The sequence below is a fragment of the Triticum aestivum genome, chromosome 5D (genome assembly GCF_018294505.1).
Source record: "Triticum aestivum cultivar Chinese Spring chromosome 5D, IWGSC CS RefSeq v2.1, whole genome shotgun sequence".
Taxonomy (NCBI): Eukaryota; Viridiplantae; Streptophyta; class Magnoliopsida; order Poales; family Poaceae; genus Triticum; species Triticum aestivum.
In genome coordinates, this window is record NC_057808.1 from 464,243,714 (window position 1) to 464,253,021 (window position 9,308).

The window sequence follows — 9,308 nt, forward strand, 5'->3', positions numbered from 1 at the left end:
CACTCTGAAATTCTTTGAACTTTTCAAATGTTTCGGATTTGTGTTTCATTAAGTAGATAGACCCATATCTACTCAAATAATGTGTAAAGGTTAGGAAATAACGATACCCGCTGCATGCCTCAACACTCATCGGACCGCATACATCGGTATGTATTATTTCCGATAAGTCATTAGCTCGCTCCGTTGTTCCGAGGAACGGGGTTTTAGTCATCTTGCCCATGAGGTATGGTTCGCAAGTATCATATGAATCATAATCAAGTGATTCCAAAAGTCCATCCGCATGGAGTTTCTTCATGCGCTTTACACCAATATGACCTAAACGGAAGTGCCACAAGTATGTTGCACTATCATTATCAACTTTGCATCTTTTGGCATCAATATTATGAATATATGTATCACTACGATCGAGATTCAATAAACCATTCACATTGGGTGTATGACGATAGAAGGTTCTATTCATGTAAACAAAGCAACAATTATTCTCTGACTTAAATGAATAACCATAGTGCAATAAACACGATCTAATCTTGTTCATGCTCAACGCAAACACCAAATAACATTTATTCAGGCTCAACACTAATCCCGAAGGTAGAGGGAGTGTGCGATGGTGATCATATCAATCTTGGAAACACTTCCAACACACATCGTCACCTCGCCCTTAACTAGTCTATGTTTATTCTGCAACTCCTGTTTTGAGTTACTAATCTTAGCAACTGAACAGGTATCAAATACCCAGGGGCTACTATGAGCACAAATAAGGTACACATCAATAACACGTATATCAAATATACCTTTGTTTACTTTGCCATCCTTCTTATCTGCCAAGTATTTGGGGGAGTTCCGATTCCAGTGACCATTTCCCTTGTAGTAGAAGCAGTCAGTTTCAGGATTGGGTCCAGCTTTGGGCTTCTTCACGGGAGCGGCAACTTGCTTGCCATTCTTCTTGAAGTTACCTTTCTTTCCCTTGCCCTTTTTCTTGAAACTAGTGGTCTTGTTAAAAATCAACACTTGATGTTCCTTCTTGATTTCTGCCTCCGCTGATTTCAGCATCACGAAGAGATCGGGAATCGTTTTCGTCATCCCTTGTGTTGGGGAACCCATTAATTTCAAAAAAATTCCTACAATCACAGAAGATCTATCTAGGAGATGCATAGCAACGAGAGGGGAGAGTGTGTCCACGTACCCTCGTAGACCGAAAGCGGAAGCGTTTAGTAACGCGGTTGATGTAGTCGAACTTCTTCGCGATCCAAGTACCGAACGTACGACACCTCCGCGTTCAGCACACGTTCGGCTTGATGACGTCCCTCGTACTCTTGATCCCGTTGAGGCTAAGGGAGAGTTCTGTCAGCACGACGATGTGGCGACGGTGATGATGATGTTACCGGCGCAGGGCTTTGCCTGAGCACTACGGCGATATGATCGAGGTGTGTAACTGTGGAGGGGGGCACCGCACACGGCAAAAAGATCAACTTGTGTGTTCTAGGGTGCCCCTCTGCCCCCGTATATAAAGGAGGGAGGGGGAGGCCGGCCGGCCCTAGGGGTGTGCCCAGGGAGAGGGAGTCCTACTAGGATTCCAAGTCCTAGTTGGATTCCACTTGGTGGAAGGGGGAAGGAAGGGAGAGGGAGAGGGAGAGGGAAAGGGGGGCCGCGCCCCGTCCCCTAGTCCTATTCGGACTCCCCATGGGGGGGGGCTCCCCTATGTGGGCTGTTGACGGTGTCCTGGACTAGGGGGTACTCACCACGTCGTCTCCCGACCAGCTAGATCGGGCCGAGGACCCCCATGGCGGTTCACTATTGGGCCAGTTCGGACAGCCCATGCCACATACAAGGAGGATTCTACAAGACTTGGCACCCCAAGACAGGGACTCCTCTAAGCCCTAGGCCTACGGTGCATATATAAACCGAGGCCAGGCTAGTCAATAGACAATCTCATATTCATTACTACAATCTCATGGTAGATACATGTACTCTATACTACACCCATATGAATCAAGAGAGCCCGAAGCTGGGTAAAACCCCGTGTCCATGTTACCATCGCTCCCAGACGCCTAGCTTAGGACCCCTACTACGAGGTACGCCGGATATTGAACCGACATTGGTGCTTTCATTGAGAGCCTGCTGGCGGTCACCACGGGGCGATGGGAATTCGGATCGTCTCCGGCGCGATCTACGCATCGGAGTCGAGCTTTATGGTCGATGTCGGCATCTTTTGTCGCCGGATCGACTAGCCACCTTGGCTTTACCAAGGACTGTGCCCTACCTCCTATCATCATGTTCGGACGAGGACCTTCGTCAACATCAACTCCGATCTCTATCATGATCATGGAAGAATCATCCATGGAGCTCGCGGGCTCAACGTCAACATTGCCCTCGGGCGACCGTGCTGTTTTTCCGAGCAGCAAACTTTTATCCGCTTCCACCACCTCCTCGAGCATCGCTTTGACGATTCGTTTGGTGGAATTGTGCGGAATTAAGTGTACAACAACCATGCCAAATTTCGTCGAGTTCCGATGGAGGAATCTCTGGCAATCGACGATATACCGGAGCCCTGTCAAATCTGGACGGGAATCTAGATGAGTTTAGGGCATGGTCTCCAGAGCCCAGCTCGGAGGTCCTTTGGTAGATCCAACCATTCATCTGCTGCGGAATTCCCATATCTACCACCCCTCCAAATTTCAGCTTGATCCGACGGTTCAAACTCCGGGAACCTTCCGATGAGTGGACCAATTTTCGGATATGTTTTCTGCGCGAATACGAATCCGGCCCGAGTTCATGTTTCTTCATGAACGGAATATTGGACAACCCTTTTGAAGGAATTTTTTTCTAGGGTATTGTGCGTTGTTTTTAAACACGTAGCTATAAAATTTTAAGCCTCCTCTGAGGTAATCTTCACCATCACGCTGGTGTCAAACCAGTCCGGCAATATTGCTCCACGGCTGCCGACCTGCACTAGACACGTCGCCGCTTTGTTGAGCCGAGCTCAACTTCTTCGATCATCATCTCGGCAAGCTGAACAAGAGTTCAGCATCGCGAAGGATAAATCATCACCAACATCGCTGCCCCACGGATTACACGGAGCGGGCACACCGGCATCGCCGCATGGTCACTTCATCAAGCCGGCATTGATCGTGTCACAAGTCACGACCTGCGTCAGCATGGCCGCACTGTTGCTTCTTCAAGCCGATGTCCATCACGCCGACCTGCTTCAACACCTCGGTTGACATGGCAGCTGCAACGTCTCCTCACCGACCTGCTCCGTCACCTCGGCTAGACCAGGGACTTGGCTATTTCTTCATCAACATACTCCGGTGACTTCGGCGTCACCAGCCGACCAGCTTCGTCACGTTAGCTGGACCGAGGGCTTTGCCTCGGCAAGGCAACCTTTGCCAGCATCGCCATGCCGTCACTTTATTGCCCATCAGGCAATGGGTGTGCGGATCGAGTCCCAATTTTGGGAGTCACCTTTCTTCGGATTGATACAACAAATAAACCAGGTGCTATTGATCCTAGTAATTTTTGCTTGTTTGGGTTTATTTTTTCCAAGGAATTATTACTCTGGTTTGTTCCATCATCTGTACGCGGGTCTATCAAATGGTGGCCGCATTAACGACGGTCACATGATAGTTCGGTAATGGACTTTGACTACGTCACGTGGTCTCTTCGACAAGCCGACGCCGTCGTCCCAATCGGCATAAATCGGCTCGCGTGATCACCTTGTTGGTTGTGTTGCCATACCGACGTGTTTGGTTGCCTCGGGGACTACGGCATCGTTGAGAGAGCTCTACCTCATCGAGTGTTCGGCACACAGGCCATATGTCTTTTTATTACTCACTTTGCATAAATTATTAATTATGCAACATTTTTTCCTTTATCTCCGGCTTGCACTATTTTCTGTGCACAAATAAAGGATCCGGATTGGGCAGCGCTGTCACCTCTGCGTACCGACGTACCACGTCACCTCGGCTGGACCGAGGGCTTCGTCATCACTTCATTAACCCATGCCGGGGACTTCCGCGTCACACTGCAGGCCTGCATTAGCCGTGCTATGTCGCCACTTCGGAGTGTCGAGCTCTTTGCTCCGCCACCTCGGGACAGGCTTGGGGGCTGGGACCTTGTCCCACCGTATGCTCGGGGCGTGCATCGAAACCGAGCACATTAACCAGCTAAGTCGCTTTTATGCTCAGAATTTTCAATTTTAAATTTAGTTCGGTTCGACCAAGCATTATACTTTTTTTGGCAAAAAGTTGTTTGTGAAAACTTCCTTGTCAAAACTTTGTTTGTGACACACAAATTCAAATACCCCGTTTGCTTGGGGGCTTCCTTTATGAAGCATTTCCTCTTGCATATGATTGTACTTGTATGGCTTCATTCCTTGTTCGTGTATTACGCCACAATATGCACCATGTTGACTTAAGTGTCCCGCAAGCTGGGTTGCCTTGCTCCTGTGTTTACCCCTACGTTCCCGATTGTTCGACTAGGGAGTAAAGGGAGCACCTCTGCGATTGTCACGATCGGGTCATCCGAGCTCGGACCTCAGACTGGGTGAAGCCGAAAGCTAGCGCTCTTATTGTTTTCAATTATGGTCGGCACACAACGGAACTCATGAGTACAAAAAATCTATTGCACAAGTCTCATAGTAACAATGAGCAACCGAAGAAAGGTATCGGTGGAGGTACTATTTTTCTTCGAAGATGCTTCTTACACTTCGCCAGTAATATAGCATAAGTTCCCTGAGCGTGCTTTGTCTGTTACAGCCTTATGGCCTGATTGCCTGGTTATCGGAAACACCGTCGATATTCTCGACAGGTGGAGTACATAACACTTTTCGGTCCTTGACCGGAGAGGGAGAAGCCGATGGTCGGTTAAGACGCGTTTAAAGTTCGGGTGAACACAAATATGATATAAGTACTTCTGTACATACAATCATTATACATAAAATTCTTTTGCCCAAGTCACTCAGGGGCTCTTAAATTAGTATGAGCCATTTTATAATAAATGTTTTCTTATTGGTCATTGCAAAATCTTTTTCTATCACTCCTTTTTTCGACGTGAGTGTGTGGTCAATAACCAGGGAGCCTAGTCTCTCTCTGAAAGCCGTTCGAGTTTAGTTCGCTAAACTGCCTAACGAGCAGCACTCCACCTTCGGGATAGGAGGTTACAGCCGTGGGCTGACCCGCTTGAGGTCATGAGATCAGATGTGTCATATTAATGCACGACAGAAGCACCCCTTTTTGACCAATTTTTGGATTGGCACCGAACACTTGATCTAATTCGGACGTCAAGTTTTTACTAAATTGTTGGGTTTTCCAAGCCTATGGCACTTTTAAACTATTTGTGTGTTTCCCGCATAAGTCTCGCAGTGCAACGCCGGACACCTTTAGAGATTCGGCAAAAACATTCTCGGATATTGCTATATATGCATCGGTTTCGAATTGTGTCTTCGGTCAACAGTTGGGTTGCCCGGCTCCTGTGCTTGCCTCCTATGTTCCGCTTTGTTCGGCTAGGTGTGCAAAGGGAGAACCACAGCGATTGTGCTTCCAGCTCGCATGGTTAAGCACCTCAGTGGAGAAAGCCGAAAACTGACTGTCACAATAAGCGTAAACTGGTCAGCGATCCGATGACTATGTTAAATGACGTGCCATTCATAACATTGGCCAAAGTGTTTATGGCTTGACCTCGGCTGTCGCCGAACACTAACCGGGGGCTCGTAGCTAGCTTCCCCAGTTTAAAGCTCCTATGACTAAGTGAAAGTTATAAAGCCCGCATATCTGATTGCCTCGTTTCCGCTAACACAACTGCCTTCGGGCACCGAGACGTCGGCTAAGGGTTGTTTTGTTATTGCGAAAACACCCTGCGTAGCATCTAAAATGGGGCGGAAGCCAACGATGGGCCACTTTCAACTGATAAACGGTCGCAACGGAGTCAAAATAAACATATCATCAACGTTTGTATTTAACTAGCACAAATGCCCGTGCGTTGCATCGGGTGAAAAAAAACCACACTTTCCTAACCCAATTGCTCAAGACCCCCTCTCATTCCACGACACACCGCCAGGCATGATGACATGAACAAACTCTTTGAAATCCTCCATCCTGCCATGAAAATATGTACTGCAGAAAAACTATGAACGTATTTCAAAAGTGTACTAAAGGTGTGTGGAATTTAAATCATAGAAATATCTACCTGGTTGTGAGTATCTCTTCATGCCTTTGTTGGAGTTGCTTAGTGCTGCCCAAAACATATCGCATTATACCGTAAATAGCAAAGTCCATTTTAGTACAATGTTTTTTGCTTCACTACAGAGGTAACACGAATTTTCATGAACCAATGTTGCCTAGATTTAGGGACTGTGTAGCATAGCACTATTCGTGCCCAACAATCAAGCACCTATTTTTAACCGTTACTATCTTTTTCATTATAATTCTCAAAAAATTATTGTACATGAACAATAAATAAACAATTTCTTTATTATGACTTAGACATAGTATTTTCTGACATAATTTTTCCCGGTGATTACAAACAATAAATAAATAATTCTAGCATAATTTTCTCTCGAGTTATGGACGGGGTAAAACTTCGTTCATGGGATTACAACTAGTGGTAGAGGATGAATTTTTTTAAGGGGGGAGACTTTTGATTGATTTCTAGCTGGTTTACTTTGTTCCCACAATATTTCTAGAGACCAATCAACTCATGACGGGACAAAACAAATGACAAAAAATCACCAGGCTATTTTTGTCTGTCAATCCCAAAAATCTGTCTCTTTCCTTCTTTATTATCAATTCCCGGAATCCCCCATTCCATCTTTGTTCTCTCCATTCTTCCTTATTAGGACACTTTCTTCTTATTACGGGACGTCTGGCTTCCCACTTTTTTCCCGGAGCCCTCTTTCCTTGTTATTACGGGACCGCTTCCCACTTTCCTTTTTTTTGCTTTCAATCCCCGAATTCCCTCCTTTCCTTCTTATTACCGGATGGGTTCCCACTTTCCTATTTTTCTTTGCTGTCAATCCCAGAAAACCCTTCTTTCCTTCTTTATTTTTAGGACGAGAACAAAGATGAATGAGGACAGAATGCACATAAGAGGCTGGTGTGCTGCTTGCTTTCTTCAAGTGTGAAAGTATGCAAATATGAAGTACTGACCTGTTTGCTAATTGCAATGGCATTATTTTCTGGTATTGGAGACCGTGCACCCCAATTGCCTCTAGAAATTGACAGAAACATATATCAAAGTATGGAGGGCGAGAGAACGGGTGTATTCCTCAGGAACAAAGAACTGTCAGAACTGTTGTATTCCTCAGGAACATACTACATTATTGTTTAGTATGGAATCATACTCATGCTGAGGGTTAACCAAGTCAAGTATTGGTTCAACATGATCTCCTGTGGGGGGGGGGGGGTGCAATGGTAAAAAAATAGCTTTTTCTTCTTACTGAAAGTACATCTATGTAAGAACAGGTGGTTAAGCACAATCCCAGCTAATCTAGCAAACCAAGCCACGAATGAGAGCTCTGGTACATTACCTTGCAGAGAGAGTGGCACAAAGCAGCTCTACATCTCATGCCATCTTCAACCCTGCATGTGGCCGTCATCCCCGCAGCTGTCACAAACCATGGACCACGTTGTAAATTTTCCTTTTCTTGATTGAGAATACCCTTGGCAGAAAGAAGAGGCATTTACCTTCAGAGCAGCGGCTGAATCGGATCGTCGTAGAAGTTGGCGTCGTAGACGGCGCCGCTATGCGCTTGGACGATGCAAGTAGGGTCGACCAGTGCGGTTGCGGCCGGCTGAATCAAATCAAGGGGAACAGGGTGTTTGTACACACAGAATAGAGTAGGGAGTGGGGTAGAAGGGGGAGGGGTGAGGCGAAACCTGGGGGCTCTTTATTTTTAGGACTAGAGAACTGGTGTATCACCCGCTGCCGCAAAAAGAGATCCATCATGTTTGAAAGAAGCGTAGTGGAGAAAATCATACCCAACAGAAGCATAAGGAATCAAGCATTCTACAAGATGAATGAGGATAGAATGCACATAAGAGGCTGGTGTGCTGCTTGCTTTCTTCAAGTGTGAAAGTATGCAAATATGAAGTACTGACCTGTTTGCTAATTGCAATGGCATTATTTTCTGGTATTGGAGACCGTGCACCCCAATTGCCTCTAGAAATTGACAGAAACATATATCAAAGTATGGAGGGCGAGAGAACGGGTGTATTCCTCAGGAACAAAGAACTGTCAGAACTGTTGTATTCCTCAGGAACATACTACATTATTGTTTAGTATGGAATCATACACATGCTGAGGGTTAGCCAAGTCAAGTATTGGTTCAACATGATCTCCTGTGTGGGGGGGGGGGGAGGGGGGATGCAATGGTAAAAAAATATAGCTTTTTCTTCTTACTGAAAGTACATATATGTAAGAACAGGTGGTTAAGCACAATCCCAGCTAATCTAGCAAACCAGGCCACGAATGAGAGCTCTGGTACATTACTTTGCAGAGAGAGTGGCAGAAAGTAGCTCTACATCTCATGCCATCTTCAACCCTGCATGTGGCCGTCATCCCCGCAGCTGTCACAAACCATGGACCATGTTGTAAATTTTCCTTTTCTTGATTGAGAACACCCTTGGCAGAAAGAAGAGGCATTTACCTGAAGAGCAGCGGCTGAATCGGATCGTTGTAGAACTTGGCGTCGTAGACGGTGCCGCTATGCGCTTGGACGATGCAGGCGGGGTCGACCAGCGCGGTTGCAGCCGGCGGAATCAAATCAAGGGGAACAGGGTGTTTGTAGACACAGAATAGAGTAGGGAGTGGGGGAGAAGGGGGAGGGGTGAGGCGAAACCTGGGGGGCTCTTTATTTTTAGGACGAGAGAACTGGTGTATCACCCGCTGCCGCAAAAAGAGATCCATCATGTTTGAAAGAACCATCGCTGGAGGTGGCGGCGAGGAGGACGTGCGGGTCGGGTTCGTCGTGGTGGTCGTAGAAGACGGCGCGGAAGAGGGTGCGGCAGGAGAGGTTGCGCTCCCGCAGGATGCCCTGCCGGTACGCCGCCCCGTCCCACTCGCGCGCGTCGAGTCCTGGCTGCGCCTGCACCATCGCCGTCGCCGTCGCCATCTCCTCGCGATTCTTTGCTACTGGCTGCGCTCAAACAGGATATGTGGGCCTGATTTACTGGGCCGAAGCGCACAGGCGGGCATCGTTCGATGCACACGACGTGGTACGTGGTTCCCCGAATTAGTACCACCTCACGTATATGTTTTAAATTCAAAGTGAAAGCGTAAACTTACAGGAAGAAGCGTATTGTGACGGTGAACCC

The 9,308-nt window shown here is 47.0% G+C and overlaps 1 pseudogene; it reads right to left on the bottom strand.

Annotated features, from left to right (window-relative positions):
• Positions 1–6,222: 6,222 nt before the first annotated feature.
• On the bottom strand, positions 6,223–9,106 carry LOC123120925 (THO complex subunit 6-like; annotated as a pseudogene).
• Between the last annotated feature and the right edge of the window lie 202 nt (positions 9,107–9,308).